Source organism: Sturnira hondurensis, unplaced genomic scaffold (assembly GCF_014824575.4).
Source record: "Sturnira hondurensis isolate 20B ecotype Veracruz unplaced genomic scaffold, ASM1482457v3 Scaffold0020184, whole genome shotgun sequence".
NCBI classification, from domain to species: Eukaryota; Metazoa; Chordata; class Mammalia; order Chiroptera; family Phyllostomidae; genus Sturnira; species Sturnira hondurensis.
The window spans coordinates 592765-610443 of record NW_028092815.1 but is presented as its reverse complement, the minus strand read 5'-3'; positions in this window follow the sequence as shown (position 1 = coordinate 610443).

The window sequence follows — 17679 nt, the reverse complement described above, 5'->3', positions numbered from 1 at the left end:
TAACGCTTGGATCACCTGTCTTGTCTTCTGGGTGGGACGACGAGGTAAGATAGGCTTGGGCAGTTACTGTGGAGCTGGGAGAGGCAGGCATACAGGTTAAGTTGCCCATCTTTACTATTCTTTCTACTTCCATGCAGGCTTAAAATTTCCCTAATGAAGTAACTATAAAAGTAAACACAGTTTCCCTGGGTGTTGCACAGCTGCATCCACTCTGGGGAGGACACCTGGCCCACCTAAGAATCAGGGAACTGGCTTCTGCCTGTTCACAACCCCCATGCCCCCACCAGCAGTCCCTGCCACCCGGGCCTCTGCTCTGCCTTCCTAGTCCTAGGCTGTCTCAGCCACCACCTAGACAGGCTTGATCTCTGGCCGGTGGCCTAACTTCTCTGAGCCTCAGAGCCTCGTCTCAAAACTGGGAAGGGTGACATCAACCTTGCAGCCTGAGCCCTCAAAACATGACTTTCTCCTCTGCTTCCTGCTCTTGGTGTCTATTGGTTTAGCCAAGCTGCAGCTGGCTGGGACACCAACCCCTGTGAGCCTGTGGTGAGGCTGCAGGCTGTGGGCGTGAGGCTGGGACACAGCCTTGGAGTGTGGAGCACAGCTCCAGGCCAAACCTCCTCCTCCTTCCTTTGAGTCTCTGGGAATCATAGCTCCCGGCTATTAAACTAAAAATGCATCTTTCACTGTCAAGAAGCAAGCAGTTTCGCATAAATTCATGCGTTCTTAGCTATGCAAGTTCGAGATCTTGGCCTAGAAATGGGAAATCAGAGCCAACTTAATATCTTCCCTCAAGAATTGGCAGGCATCAATGCCAAGGACGCCTCACCAGCTGTCCCCTGCTCTGGTGAGAAATGAGCCAGAGGGGTCCCTGGGGCCATATCCAACCTGCTGTGGGTTCAGATTCCATGGCCAGCGTGGGGCCCAAAGGTGGGCACCAGCCAGGGCCAGTGTGTGTTGTCAGCCACTAGCTCAGTGGAAGGGCTTCTGGTGGACGACCTACCCACCAGGGCCCAGGCCAGGCAGCAGTGGGCCGTGAAGGCAACGGGTAGTATTTAGGTTTGTATTTAAAGGAATGAAGAAACTATGGAGAGTAATGGAATCTAATTTTCATTTATAAAACAACCAGAACTAAACGTCTACCTTTTGTTAGCTACACTTAGGTTATCACAAAACAAACAGAAATGGTAAACCCTTAGCACCAAGTGACTTCCACAATGAACCTGCACGTGGAAGACGTGTTTGAGCCGCAGAGACCAGGGGCGGCTGGGACAGGCTGTTCTCCAGCCACTCACTGAGGGAAGAACCCAGAGGGACAGCGGGGCTACACCAGGCAGGCGTTCCCACGTTGATCCAACAGATTACTGCTCAGCACACCTGCACGCTCATTCACCTCTTCTTCTGCAGGGTCTGCAAAGAGTTGTTTAGTTTACATTGCCCAGTTGTCTAGTCCGTGACAGGTGGGCGAGTCCAGCCCCCCCACCAGGGCCTGAAGCAGAACTGCTGGGGCACCTTCTTCTTCCTGCTGGTCCCATATTCCCTGCCAGACAGGACCTGGCTGGAGACCTCCTGGCCCGATGGGCTCCAGCCTGGCAGGGTTGCCCCCCTCAAGGGGGCCCTTGTGCTTGGGCTCTCAGGCAAGTCCCCTCCAGAGCCGGCAGCTGCTTGTTCGGGCAGACAGTGGCTAGGGGAAGCCTCAACGTCCCCACCCCAGCTCAGCCATCACCTCTGTCAGGCTTGTCAGTCACCACCCAGTGTTTGTGTCTGCAGCCTGTGCACACCCCATCGCAGCTCCCCACCCCCCATCTTCCACACCAGAGGCCCTTCCTCCCTTTGAACTGTCTGCAGCCACTGGTGGCAGGTGTGTGCAAGAGCCTCCTGTTTTCACTTCATCACCAATTAAGTGCACCTCTGGTCTCCTCAGAGGAAAAATTTTACTATAAACTCTTAAAATACATTTAGAAAGATCAGCATGATCATTATAATGCATTATTCAGTTTGTTAAATGTGCTTTAAAAAAACCACCATGAAATATATCTTCATTGTAGGGCATCTGTTGTTTCTAGCAAATGATTAGCTGTCACTGAATCATCCATTTCACTTTGCTGTGTCGCTAAGACTAAGTTTTCTAATTAAAGGCCACGCACGAAGCCAAGCTCACTCGCCTCATTCTGTACAACAGAGATTTCAGTCCTGCTCTGTCTGACAAGCCTGAATGTGCAGGGTGAGCCAGCCCTCTGGAGGGCTTCTGGACAGGGGTGTAAGGGTCCCAAGCTTCTAGATATGGGTGTGAGGGTGCTGTGATCTCTAGCCCAGCTTTGCAGGGACAGGAAGCCCAGCAGGACCCCTGAGGCACCATGAGCATGAGTGTGGCCTGAGTGCCCCCTCCATCTGGTGCAATTGTGATTCAGGGGCCAGGACTGCTTGCCGAGAGGGACCCTGGATGGAGCTCATGGTCCTGCTGCCGCTGGCTTGAGCTGGCCCAGGGAAGACACAGGGACTCTGTGATGCGTCCCTCACATTCTGGGCAGGTGGGCAGCTGGGGCCACAGGAGACAGGGGCCAAGGACGGGGGGACTCCCAAGACTGGGGTTCCTCACTGAGAGATTTGTTTTCACCCTGTGAGCCTCCCCTCCCAGGCCTAAGAGCACAGACAGGTGGGTGGGGCAGCACTGACTGAGACCATGGGGCTGTGGGGAGAGGAAGAGGGTGGGAGGGAGAAAGGGAAAGGGAATGAATGTTTATGAGTAGGCCTCTATGTGATGAGAGGTATTTACAGAGAATGAAGCAAAGAAAGCCGAGTTAGAATGACAGAGAGCTGAATGTGAGGGGGTTTTCTGATTTTTCCTCTGGCCACGTCAAGTCTACTGAGTATAAAATTCAAAAAATAAAAGCAAAAGTGGAGTTATCCTTCTCATGTTCCAAAACTAACACTTTACGTGGCTGGGTTTGGTCTCAGCCTCACACTACAGACTCATCCCCGCAGCCCCCTGCAGAAGAACCTTCAGTGAAGTATCCGACCCCACCCTGCCCCCCCTTCAAGGGGCCCTTTCTCTCCTACCTTCCAGATTCCAGGACCCTACTGTGCTGCCAGCTCCAGTAGCCTGGCCTTTCCCTTGGGATTTTTAATTCTTTGCAGGTGATTCAGAAAAGGCTCCAACCAAAACAACCCGTTAGAACATAGACAAATTATAAAATGGTTAGGTGATTTGGCAAAGATTTTAGCGCTCACAGATTCTAACACTGTGAGCTGTGGTGTGTGTGTGTGAGGGAGAGAGGGAGGCCGAAAGAGAGAGGGAAAGAAAATACCCACAGTGCTCTGTGGGACCTCCACACTCAGGATGCTTCTGTTCCAGAGGGTGTGCCCCGGGGTGGGCTGCACTTCCACACCATTAGGAGAAACCACATCCATGCGTTCTGCCTATGAAATGGAAAATGTGTGCAGTGAGGACTCACATACACCTGGCATGTAGCGCCCATTCTATTTTTATGATTGGTGTGGGGACACAGTGATACTAGTGTGGTTCTGGTACAGAGAGATCTGAACCAGGTAACAGATCACTGGGGAGAAGAGGAGGTGGTGGAAGGTGGAATGCAGGAGTTGCCGAGGCTTCTGTGGGCAGTCTAGGATGGGATTGGCTGAGAAGCTGAATGCCTCCAGAACCAATGAACATAGAGAGAGCTCTCTGGCTCCAGAGCTGGCGCTCTCTCGGGCTCAGGCTCTGGCTCTCGCTCTCACTCTCAGGCTCTTCTTCCTGGAGGACACTGCAGCTGCCTGCGTTTCCCAACAGATGGTATTTTGGGTAGGAAGAAACTCCAGGCGCAGCCTAGGATGGGGCTGGCCTGGAAGAGGGTGGCAGGTTTATTCTTTAGGTTTTCTAGAGGGAATAGGCTCTGATGCAGAAGCCTGTTATTCTTCCAAAATTGTGAAGGTTTTGTATATTCTGCTGTTTTTAGTTTGTAAACTAACCCTATAGAACAAGATAACTAAAAACTAACAGGGAAAAGCTAGGAGAACTCAGGTGTTAGGGTTTAGCCTTAATTGATAGGCTTAAGTGATTAAGTAACTGCTTTTTTTATGTTTCTTTTTAAAATAAACTTTATTATATATTTTCCCATCACCATTTAGTTCCCTTACTCCTTTCCTTTATCACCAAAACGTTGCCTCTGGAACTTTGGCCTAGAGGGTGGTGGTGGGCAGCAGGACCCCGAGTTTTCTGCCTTCTTCTCGCTTACCCCCCAGCATAGTCGAGAACAGGGACACTTCACAATGTTTACCCTATGGTCTGCTTGAGGATGGAAGGCAAACACAGGCCTTTGGTTTCTCCAGAATGTGACCTGTCCCAGCAGTGCCCAGGGGTGATGTGTCGGGGGTGCTAAGGGACAGTGGGAGAAAGAGGAGGGAGGAGTGAGCAAACCGATGTGCCTCCTCTGGGCCCTGAGCCGAGGGTTTGAGATGTGGTACTTCAGGTGACCTTGGGTTGGTCTTTCACAGTGCCCCACCCCTTGCTAATTTCATCACTCCTATCTCCCAGGGATGCTTACATCAGTGAAGTGGGACCACATGACCTTTGTGTTTGTTTTTAATTTGACTTCATATTTTGAGATAATTGTAGTTTCCCATGTAATTGAAAAAAATAGTGCAGAGAGATCCTTGTACCTCTTACTTAGTTTCCTCCATAATAACATCATGTAAAACTGTAGCACAATGTCACAACTGGGACAGTGGCTTTGATGCATCAAGATACAGCAATTCCATCACTCAAGAATAGCTTATGTCACCCTTTTTATAGGTGTACCTTCTTCTAGTCTCTCCCTCCCCTCCCTCCTCTGGCAATTGCTAACCTGTCCTCTATTTCTATAATTCTATCAGTGCAAGAATGTCTTGTAGATAAAACTAAATGGTATGTAACTTATTGGGATTGGTGTTTTTTTCCTGGGCATGATTCTCTGAAGATTCAGCAATGTTGTTGTGCATATTGATTGCTTGTTCCTTTTAATTGCCAGACACAGTTTGTTAAATCTTTTATCCATTGAAGGGCATTTGCATTGTTTCTAATTTTGGGCTACTATGAATAACATTGCCATGAACATTTGTGTGCAGGCTTTTGTTGAATATAAGTTTTTATCTCTCTGTCTTAAATGCCGACAGATGCAGTTTCTCGGCAGAGTGGGAGTGGCATGTCCAGTTTATTGAGAAAATGCCCAACTCTTCTCCAAAGGGGCAATACTAGCTTACATTTCCACAGGCTCACGTTCCCAAGATGTGAATAACCCAGTGTTTCCTAAATTTTAGGCAATCTAATAGGTGCAAAGTGATTTCTTATTGTGGTTTTACTTTGCATTGACCTAATGGCTAATGATGTTAAACATTTTTCCACGGGTTTATTTATCACCTGTGTGTTCTTTGCAATGAAATATCTCTTTATATGTTTTTTCCATTTATAATTGGATTATTTTGAGTTTTAAGAGTTTTTTAAATATGTTTTAAGTATTAGTCTTTTATTGGATATGTGGGTTGTCAATATTTTCTCCCAGTTAGGAGCTTATCTTATCTTTTTTATTTTTATTTAACGGAGTGGTTTGCAGAGCAAAAGCTTTTAATTTTGATAAAGTCCAACTTATCACTTTTCCTTTATAGATTGTGCTTTTGGCAATCAAATCTATCTCTAAGTCTTAAAGATTTTTCTCCTACTTTAAACAAGTTTTATAGCTTTATATTTTATACTTAAGTGAGTAATCCATTTTGAATTGACTTATGGACAAAGTGCAAGGCTTAGGCCAATGTTATTTTTTAATTTTCAAATCTTTTTGCCCATAAATGTCCAGTTGCTGCAGCAGTATCTGTTGAAAAGACTGTTTTCATTGAACTGCTCTTGTACCTCGGGCAAACCACACTGGATACATTGGTAGGGCCTGTTTCTAGGCTCCGATTTCTGTCCCATCAGTCCGTGTGTCTATGCCTCCACCAATACCACACACTCTTGGTTGCTATCATTAAGTCTTAAAATATGGTAGAGTTACATGTCCTACACATTTCTCCCACTTTCTTTTTTATCTTTTCCAAAATTGATTGAGCTTTTCTAGCTCTCTCTCTGATATAACTTTTAGAATAATGCTGTTGTACTTATAAAAAATATGGGGGTTTTGGTAAGAATTGCCTTAAGCCTGAATATCAGTTTGGGGAAGGTTTGACATTTCACTATGCTGAGTGTCTCAACCTTTGATCTCTCCAGTTATTTAGATCTCTCTTATTTCTTTCATTAGGATTTTGTCATTTTTAACATACAAGTTCTATACATGTTTGTTAGACTTACTCCTAAGTATATTTCATTGTTGAGAGTGATTTTAATTGGTAATTTTAATTTTATATTCATGTATTCATGGCTATTCTATAGAAATCTGATTGATTTTTGCAGGCTTATCTTATGCTGTAATCTGTTGAATTCATTAATTCTAGATTTTATTTTGAGGATTCCAAGTGGTTTCCTACATAGGCAATTATACTATCTGCAAATAGAGTCCTCTTACTCATTCCTTTGTCATCTGAGGTCTTTTATTGCCTTAATGTCCTGGGTGAAACTTCAGGTGTTGTGTTGGTTATGAGCTGTGGGGACGAGCACTGTTATCTTCTACCACATCACAGAGAAAAAGCATTGCATCTCTAATTGTTAAGCATAGTGTTAACTATGGATTTTTTCCAGATATTCTTTATTAAATTGAGAAACTTATCCCTATCCCCAGTTTTCTGAGAATTTAAAGAAAACAAGACCTTTAAAAAAGTCTGATCAAGTCCGTTTACCTGTTGTGCTGTGTCCTGTGCTGCAGATGCCAAGCCCTGGCCCTTACTGCAGCTGGCGTCGCGAAGATGCACCCCATGCTCTCTTCTAAGAGATTATTTTAGTTTTAACTTAACACTTAGTTGTTGTTTTTTCCATTTTGAGTGAAGTTTGTGTATGGTGTGAGAAAGGGGTCTAACCTCACACTTTCACGTGTAGACATCCAGTGGCACTAGCGTCGTTTGTTAAAAAAACTGCTTTCTTCTCCACTGAACTGCTTTGGAATTCTTGCTGAAAATCAGTTTTCCATAAATGCATGAGTTTATTACATTTATTCTATAAATGTGAGTGTGTATATATGGACTCTCAATTCTATTCCACTGATCTATATGCCTGTCTTATTACTAATTCCACACAATCTTGATTACTATAGTTTGTAATAAGTTTTGAAATTGAGATATGTGAGTCCTCTAATTTTGTTAGTCTTTTTCAAGATTCTTTTGCTACTCATTGTCCCTTAAATCTCCCTATGAATTTTTGTATCAGCTTTTTTATTTCTGAAAAACAGACATCTGTGATTTGGGTAACAATCATGTAGAAAATCTAAATCAGTTTGGAGAGTGTTGCCATTTTAACAATATCAGATCTTGTAATCTGTAAATAAAGTATGTCTTCCCATTTATCTGCATATTATTTAATCCACTTCAACAATTTTTGTAGTTTTCGGTGTTGAATTCTTATACTCTATCTTTTAAATTTATTCTCTAAAATTATCTCTAAGCATTTTATTATTTTGTTGCTTTGTATACTTAATCATTTTCTTAATTTCATTCTCAGCTAGTTTATCGCTAAGTTATAGAAGTAAAATTTATTTTTGTATGCTGATCTTGTATTCCACAACTTTGCTGACCTCATTTATTGGTTCCAATAGTTCTTTACAAGATTCCTTGGAATTTTCTATGTATAAGATGATGTCACTTCTTGACAGAGATGGTTTTACCTATTTTTCAGTCTATGTCCTTTTATTTCTTTTTCTTGCTTATTAGTCTTGGTTATAACCCTCAATACAACATTGAATAAAAGTGAAGGCAGTCTTGCTTGTCCTCTTCCTAACTGCTGGGGAAAATTTTCATCTGTGACCACTGAGCACGTAAAAGCTGGATTTTTTACAGCTGTCCTTTGTCAGGTCACAGAAGTTCTCCTGTACCCCTAGTCTACTGAGAGTTTTTATCATAAAGGAATGTTGAATTTTGTCAAATGATTTTTCTGTGTCTATTGGGGTAAGTATGTGATGTTTTCTTTTTTCTGTGCTCTGCCTTATATGCCTCAGAATAAGATTTTAGGAACCACACTGCTGTTAGTGAGTGGGGTTGCACATGCTGTCATGGAAAGTCTAAGGCTTTTGTATCTGTATGAGATGCAGCTAGAAGTTGAGGGGGAGGGTCTGAAATATGAATGGTGATGGTACTTGATTTATAGTATACAGTGATGAATATGAAGATGTAGTATTTCTCTGACATTTATTGGAACATCTGAAGCTTTGTAGAAGGAAAATAATGGGCCCATGTTATCAAATTCCTGTCCGAGTGCAGCTGTATCTCAATGCTTATCTCCTAAGCTGGAAGGTATAATTTTTTCCCACGAGAGGTGATCAACTAACCGCCAAATGAATTGCAGGATCTGGCTTATATGTGCCCGTAGGAAGCTGGGGAACAATCATGAAAATAATCTGAAAGGGTGTTTCAGAAGATCCTTCAAGCTTGGAAATGACAACAGCGTATAGTAAATGAGAAAAAGATGTTGGACCTTCCTTGGAATGATAGTGAGGAAGGAGCCAGAAGGCACAGGGATTTAGATATGTTATAATGGAGTTGCTAAGTCAGACCTGAGAACGTTTCTTCTGACCATGCTTCCTTGAAGGGATAGTAGGAGACTTTTTCACCAAGGTGAGAAGTCAGGTAATAGCAAAGGGGCATTGGAATATTAGAGGAAATGAGGGAAGGAGACACTCTGAAGACCAGTGACTGTGATAAAGAATGTTGCAATAATATTGTGTTTTGTAACATCAGTGAGAATTGTGAGATTCTAGAATGGGATAGTGGAAGTTAGATCTTAAGTTTAGAGCAAAGGTAGATCAGTATGTTTGACACACAGGGGTTCATGGCAATGGCAACAGACTTTCATGTGTCTAAGGACAAAAATATAGTCAGGAGCTTAGAGTATTGCTCAGTTTATATGTTGATGATGCAGGCTGGGGCTTCCTGCATGGGCAGGCATGTGGGCAGTGGGGAGTTCTTTGCACTGTAAGCTCCATTCAAGGTCTGTGTTATGCACCCCAGATACCCCATAATAAAATACAGATACCTGCCAGTGGTTGACGTGGGCTACACTCTTCCCTTCACTCCTCATGTAAGACAGGGTGCAGAAGGAAAGCCCTGGGCTTATTGTAACCTGGCCTGCTCACAGTGGGTGTTTAGAGGTTGTGAAAAAGGCAGAAATTACTTTGGTGGCTTCCTTCCTTCCTTCCTTCCTTCCTTCCTTCCTTCCTTCCTTCCTTCCTTCCTTCCTTCCTTCTTTTTAAATCAAATATCTCTTGGCAAACTTTAGGACTCAACAAAGAGGACATGCTTCTCTCTCTTTCTCTATCACTGGGGGTAACCCGGTTGGTGCCATTTGCTGCTCCAAGTCACTGTCAGCTGTTACAGTGCTTCCCTATCCTTTGTGAAGGAAATAAACCTCAGATTGGATACAACAAACTGAGTCATCCTTGGATGCTAAGAAAACCCCATAGCTGAAATTCCAGCCAGGACTAGAGCTCTGGCGGGGGGTGGGGGGGCCTGGTCACCTGTCCCTGATACTGTGACAAGAGCCTCCTCTGGCCCCCTCTGTGGTACCCGCCGATGACCTGAGCTTGTGGGCACCACATACCAGCTTGTGGGCCCTGAACACCTGCTCTCTCTCCTGGCCCACAAGGTCTGCTCTGCTTCTTTGTTATAAACAATCTCTCAAAAATGCAGGGGACCTCAGCACAGAGGTCATCCAAAGCACGGGAAGGGGACTATTGGTTTTCTGTGATTCTCGTAGCTCTGTAGGGATGTGGATTTGTAATGTATCCAATTTCCTAGTATTTTCATTTGTCCTTGGCCATTTGTCTCCAGCCTGTCTATGACCCATGCACTGCCCAGCTCCCTGCAGAGGGGACACAATCAGGCCTTGACACCTAAATGTGCTTTCTTAAACAGCGCTGTGACTTTGGAAGCTGCCTAGATGCTCCAGGTAGTCTGGCTTCATGTAACCCCATCAACAACCCCTGCCCTTGCTGGAAGTTGGAGGAGCAGGCAGGTACTGAGAGCATCTCCCCAGCTCAGTGCTCCCAGTCGGCCGCTATGAGCTGGTGGCTCTGCCTGCATGGAGGAGGAGGGTGTGGGTCCATCTCTTCTAGGGTAAAAAAACTGCCCTAGTCTGGGAGATGAGCAAGCCCCAAGACTTAACCTCAGTATGTTCTTTTCCAAGGACCAAAAGCACTGACTATAATGCAGCTCAGGCCCCACAGGGAACTGCCACAGAGAAAGATCCAGAGGAAAATTGGAAAAAGTGGAGAGAGAGAGGGGGAAGAGGAAGAAGGAGAAGTGTGTGAGGGAGGAGCAGAGGGGGAGGGCAAGGAAAGGAGGACAGGAAGGTGGTACAGGTGGCCTCTAGCTTCTACAAGCACCTTGTTAACAGGGCCCTAGGAACTTCGTGTGGGCAGGGCTGTTTGTGGTAAGGGTTCCTCTGATGAAATTGAAAGTAAGGAGGTGCCTGCTGCCTGCTGCCTGCTCAGGTTGTACCCAGGACCACTTGGTGGCTGAGCCAGCTGAGATCTGAGCTGTTGGGAGAAAGCACTTCCCGTCTGAGGGTGAAGCAGGCTGGGAGTGGCAGGAGAGCTCTGGGAGAGGGGACTTGCTGGAATGACCCAACCCGAGTGGGGTGCTGGCACTGGGGGTGAGTGTGGCTGTGCTGTCGTGTCTGTACGGCAGAGGAGGACAGGTGCAGCCCCATGGGGACATCAGCCTGTGTGGTTGGCATCAAGGTGAGCCCACATTTACTGAGTCCCTACTGTGTGGAAGGCCCTAAGCTGGGCCAGGGGACCTCCGGCCCCTCAGTGGTTTACACCCGCACTCGGGACTTTTGGGAAGCTTGGATCTGAGTTGTGCTGCCCCAGAGGGATCTTCAGCATCTGCATAAGGGGCAGGCAGGGACATTGCCTAGAGTAGGTGAGATGTGACTGGGCAGTCAAGGATGGGTTAGACTTTGACACGTGGGAATGGTGGGGATAGGGTGGTGGCCTTCAGGATCTAGGGAAGGCTTGGCTGAGCCCTCCCACCCTCTGGAGAGTTGCCGACGTGCTGAAACAGTAGGAGTGGTCCCAAGTGTTTTGGGGGATGGAATTCCATCTGAAGCATTACAGCATCCTGTTGAAATAAACCCAGTTGTAATGGAGGAGTCTTGCTTAGGGAGGAAACAATACCATGGATGCAAGAGTTAAAATCAAAGTCCTCCAACTGTGGCCTGAGTGTTGACTGCGAAACTGAGAGCAGACACATTTCTGATAGTGTGATATTTCCTCCTGATTCTGACTTCAAGCTCTCATTTTTGTTGACCAGTTCTTGGTTCTTTTTTCTTTTTTCTTCCCCCATGATCCAGGAGCTAACCTGGACCAGGAAAAGCCATGGGCACTCTCAGGCAGCCAGGAAAGGAAGTACCCACTCCTCCCTTCCCGATCTTTGAGAAGCACAGATCCTGAGGCCAGGCAAGGACAGCTCTTCCAACCAGGAGCCTGAACAGCAGTGACACATCCTACCCCATGGGGGAGGGTCAGCTCTCACATGTGGCATGATCACGCAGGGCTGGCTCAGCTCAGAGACCAGGAGCAAAGCTGCAGAGTCTGACAGGGGTAATCGCCATCTTTGACTCTGTTCACATTCTTCTTGTGTGTGCATGTGAGTGGCTGTGCGCGCTGGCAGTTGCCTGTTACACCAGTGAAATGTCATGTGAGGGGACCTCTTCCTCATCCCTCCTCCCCTCATGTCCTCTCTGTCTCTGGACACTGGCATCTGAGTGGTGGGCCTCTGAAACAAAAGTGGTCTTTACCAGTCAGACTGAGAAAAGGGTGTGGGAGATTGTTCTTTCTCCGGGGTGTGGCAGCTGAAGACTCCTGGAGACAGACATGCCCCAGAGCCCCAGGCTCTGAGTGGTTCTGGAGTCAGTCTGGGAGGCTGGCCGAGAGAGTGGGGGTGTCGCACCAGCGGCAGGGAGGGGGGACTCCCAGAGCACCTCCAGTGGACTTTCCACTAACTTTTGCTCATATGGGCCACATCTCACCACCTGGGCTGTGGGAGCTGAGGGCATCCTCAGGCCCTCGAGAAGTTGGTACTGGTCCATGCACATGTGTGCATGCACACAACCACTCCCAGTTTTGTGACTCTCTAACATGTGAAAAGCCTGACAAATCTGCTTCATCATAACTGATGAGTACCTCCAGTCCTTCCAGAGCTGCTCTTGGTATTTTGAGCAAGAATATGACAGACACAGTATCCGCTCTCAAGAGATTTTTTTCTAGCCAGGGAGAGAGATGTGAAAGGAGTGAAAACTAACATTTAATCAGGAGTCATGGCACCCATGGTGAAGGAAACAGCAGAGTGCTGAGGGAGAGAAGCACAAGGTGGGTTTAATTGATGTACCGGGAGTAGGTGACAGAAAAATTGCCTCTCTAAGTATGACTTTTATTCATTTATTTAATCAACATTCAACAAATATCTGCTAAGTTAGGTGTTGAGCAACACACAGTGAATAAAACAGAGCACTCCATGTTCTGTGATGTGTTTGTCATTTCCTGTGAGAAGTGATGGACAACATGCTAAAGACATAGGAATTGCTAACTCGTGCTAATGAGGGATGAGACTAGAGAGGGAATGTGAACAGGGAGTGATGGCCAGGAGCTGAGCAGTCCACAGGGCTATGGGGTCAAGCTCTGCTGCACAGGCACTGTGTATGGTCAGGTTGGAATGAGTACTGGCAAGCCCCACAGGTGTGGGCGTGGGAGGAAGAGCCTTGCAGGCTGAGCCAAGAGCAGCTGCCCTGAGGCAGGGATGAGTTCTGTTTTTTTCAGTGTGGCTGCAGCTCAGTTAAGTGAGGGAAGAAATGGGAAGGAAGAGAGGGGAGGGGAGCCTGTGCTCAGGTGCAGGGCCTCACGTGCACCACAGAGATGCTGCCTTGGCCCTGAGTGAGATGAGGAGCCCCTGAGGGGCAGAGCAGGACAATGACATGATTGGACCTCAGTTTCACAGAACCTCAGGCTGCTATGAGACTACGGAGGCTGAAAGAAGCAGAGGTTTACTGGGAGATTTGGGAAGAAAAGGGGACACACCCGTTATGCCCTCAGTGCTGGGCTCAGGCCTAGGACAGGAGAACTGGGATGCCCTCTGAGTCCCACCTTAGGAGACTAGAGGACGTGACTAAACAGCCAAGGACTGAGCAGCCCTGAGTTGTGCCTATTGGTGACAGGTTGGGGTTGTTACTCTGTGGCTGGGCTGGGTTTCCTAGGGTGGGGAAGCCCACTGACTCTGGAGCCAGGATAAGGGGGTTAATTGTCCTGGTTCAGCTGGGCACTGCTGGCCAGTGGCCTGGTGTCTCTGGGTCCAGAACATCTCTGTGGTAAATGTGGGTCCCAGCATCCATCTCATTCAACAGGCCTGTTGAGCAAAAGAGAAGAATGCAAAGATGCTTCAGAAAATTTGAGTGCAGTACAAATCTAAATGTAAAAGTAAATCTAAATTCTCATTCTTGTTTTAGTCCCATTCTCTTGAGCTTTCTGATTGGATAGCATTAGAAACTTTCTCCTTAAAGTTTCTGAACCAAAGGAAAACATTTCCTTTTCTATTAATGTCATTATTTTTTTTCTTGGAATAATTGTAGATTTACAAAAAGTTGCAAAGTGAATACAGAGACTTTCCATATTCCCTTTACTCAGTTTCCCCTAATGTTATATTTTACATAATTATGGTACATTTGCTAAAACTAAAAGGTTAACTCTGGGAAATTACTAGGAACTGAATTCTAGACTTGATTTGCATTTCATTATTTTTCCACTGCTGCTATTTTTGGTTCTGGTATTCAGTCCAGGATACTGCATTTCATGTTAGAGCATGTGCTGTGACAGAGACATGTGGGGTCCAGGGAAGAGAGGGTAGGGGCTGACTGATGGTTAGAGGCATTGAAGATGATCCCAATGGGTCCAGGTAGAAGCAAATGCTCAACTCCTCTTTTTGTGGAGATTAGACTAAAGGGGGACAGGTTTTAACTTTAGCAAGATATACTTAGTCATAAGTTAGATAATAAAAAAGTACACCTTAGATAAGGGCTGACCAAGGCCCTGGGGGAGGTAATTAAAGCAGCTGGTGAAGTTCCCTCCTCTAGAGCATAATTGCAGAAGAGAACAAGTAGTTTCTCCAGGGCCGAAGGAAAGACTGCCCACTGCCCACCTCTGACCCATGCATTCCCGAAGCAAGGGAAGCAAACGAACAGGACATTCAGAGTCATTCAGCAGCTAAGAGACTTATTTCCACTTATGGTGGGTAAGGAAGGCCTGCACACTGCCTATTCAAAAAGGCACGGGCTCAAGCTAGTGAGAAAAGTGTGGGTTGCAACTGGGTTCTTCACAGATGGGTGCCTGACCTATGGTTTTCCGGGGGTGTAAAAAAGCTTCTGCCCACCTCTGGGCCTTGTCCTGACAGGCTGGGCTCCAGGACAGTGTGGGCAGTGAGCCCCCCACTGGTACTGATTCTGTTCTTCCTGTTGAATAATCTTTCCTTGGGAACTGAGCCTCAGGTTGGAGCTTATGACTGACTTTTCAAAAGTTTTAATGGGAACTCTTTGCTTTCTGGGGGATTTCTCAAAGGCATCAGGGAGCCTCCTTATAGTTGTTACATGTCCCCATTTTGGAAGTTCGTCCTAAGACCTGCATAAGTCGAGACACATGGCCTCAGAAGCGACTTCTTCCCTGAGGTGGGACAGGTATTGCACTGGTCAGTGTTGTGAGGGGAGGTGCAGAGTCCACCCTTACACGGAGGAGGTGGCAAAGCCAAAGCGCAGTCTGCTCCAGAAGGCGATGCATTCACGGGAATGGCTCAGGTGTTGGGCCTGGAGGCTGGAAGGGTGTGCTCAAAGTGGCAGACTCTGGTTCACATGGTAAGGACAGGATGCTGATTCTTCCATGGAGTCTCCATTTATTTCACAGAGAGGCCAAATTTATTGTTGATCAGATAGTTCGTTTAAGCAATTCCAATAAAGAGTGGAAGATGAATTGAAGGAGATATTGGAGATGACATTTATGAATTGAACAGAGAAAGTTATCCAGATGATTGCTAAGGTATCTCATAACCCAATATTCTATGACTCTATGGTTTTAAACTGAAATGACATATGAGCTGAAGTAGGTGATTCACACTTTTGGCGTCCCAGGTTGAAGTCCAAATAACACTGGCTATGAACTCAGAAAAGTCTGTGTCACCCAGTCCATCCTTCTGCAGATGTATTGCTCATTGACTCACCTTCTGAGAGACAACTAATTGTCCCCACACTTTCATCAGGTGGTTTTCACTCTCTGCTATGCAGTGGAGCCGTGTATGAATGTTGTGAATGACAGATAGTCTTTCTCAGCTCTAGAACTACTGAGTCGGCATTTCTCAGGTTGGGGCCAAGGATCTAAACCACTACACCATGCACCTGAAACTAATATAATATGGAATGTGAACTGTAATTGGGAATTTTTTTTAATGTAAATTGTATAGCTCTACAGAAGGCCTCAGTGAACCAAGACTGGTAACCCCCCTGCCGTTTCCATCCTTTCCTGGGCAACGCCACACCAAATGTGCTTGAGCCTGCTGTTGTGACGTGTCTAGACAAGGTCCTGGTGTCCTTCTCCAGCCACCTGCCACCTCTAATGCCATGGAGCTGTCTAATACGAGTCACAGGTCTGGTGCCCAGGGATTCAGTCCAAGGGGAGGTGGCCCACAAGGCTAACTGGCCGTGTGCGCCAGAAACAAAGGCACTGGAGCACAGTGCGGGGCGTGAAGACAGGGAAGCAGAGTGCGGGGTTTAGTTCAGCTTTGGTCTCTGCTCTGTTTACCTTGTACCTGAAAAAAGTACATGTGCTGTTCTGAATCAAGTTTGAAGTTGAATTTACAAATTTATTCTGTCTGGTACCCCACTTTTTAAATTGATGGAGAGGGATAGCCAGCCACCCTTCCTTTTGAAATGGAAACCCTCTCCTTTATCACAGTGTGACTGAGGCTGAGATGTGAGGGGCAGTTTGGGGGAGGAGGTGGGTAGAGGCAACTGTTCTAATTTTGGTCTGAAGCATCACGGAGCAGCAAGCCAGTTCTCGCTCACCCACGTGAAAGCGGAGAGTGATGTGACAGTCAATTGCAGACGCTGAGAACACAGCTTCTGGTGAGCTGTAAACCCAGAACTGCGGGCCTTGTTGGAAATACTAGAGAAAAATGGTTTGTGAAGGCTGTCTGGGTGTCAGATTATTCAAAGACAGGTTCTAGATACACTCTAAGTCCAAGAAGAAATGGCAGATGGTTATTCATGTTTCTTTCATAGGGAAACAGTTCTGCTTTTAATGGTTCATGATATAAGATTTTGTCTTATTAAACCTAGAACTTCAAATTTCTTTTCAGTTTATAATACCTCATTTAAAAAATTATGTAGAGAAGAAGTGCTATTTGGTGTTTTATTAATATGTGTTGTTAAAGGGTATGCTTCACACCTTTACTGTCATACCCTGAACACTGCATTAGAGAAACTGCATCCAGAACTCTGCTGCCTGCTCACCTGTGAGGGGGTCCAGGGCCCCATGGGTGGGGTGTCACAACCCCAGCCTGTGAGAGGATCCCAGCTCTCCCACATTGCAGTGCAGAGCTGTACAGGGTTTTCAGAGCCTGGCACAAGAGTGCCCTTCCCTGCACCCCGAAGGGACTGTCTGCCCTGGGGCTGCACACTATACAACATCCACATCTGTCCGCACATGCCCAAATGCTGGGACCCTCTGAGGTGGCAGGTCTAGGTTCCAGGGAGGACCCCGGCCATCTAGAGACACAGCAAGTGCTGTTTGAGAAGAAGGTGGTGACAAGGTGACTTTAAATCCTGGGCATCAAGAGTCTCTATGAAAAGAGTGGTGTCTGGGAGCAGAAGTCCTGCCAAGGCCTGCTAAGGGTGTATTTCAATTGAAGAGAATAAAATCTGGTAACCTCTCTTCTCCTGTGTGTTTGTTCCCCCCGACCCAGGTGGGGGGCCAGGGCAGTCTCTGTCACCAGGGAGGCAAGTGTAGGGGTATCCTGCCCAGGGTGCTGGGCCCAGTCCAGGGCAGGCTTGGAACCCCACCACTGTGGGAGGTGGGAGGAGGGAGCGGGGCAGTAACCTGGGGCAGGAAATGAGGTCAGGGCCTCATTGCCAAGATTGGGAAACCAAGGTCCAGAGAAGCTGGGGTTTGCTCTGGCCACAGAATGGCCCTGGAGTCCAGGCTCCAGACCCTCCCACAGTTCTGTCCCTCAGATTATGGGCAGCTCATAAACCATGGCTTGCTGCCCTTCAGGACAAGCGTACCACCCTCTTTTGGCCAAGCCTGGGGACTACATCATTGCTGCCTCAGTTTCTTTTCATTTGCAAGAAAATGTACTTTGTCCCTTCACTTTCAGTGTGTGCGCGCCTTTCCTTCTGATATGCGTCTCTTTGAGGCAGCATTGTATGGTTCATTTTTAAATCCATGTCTTACGTGTTTTGATCAGAGCGTTTAGTCTATTTCATTTAAAGCAATTATTGATGTTTAGTGCCATTTTGTCCATTGTTTTCTGGTTGTTTCT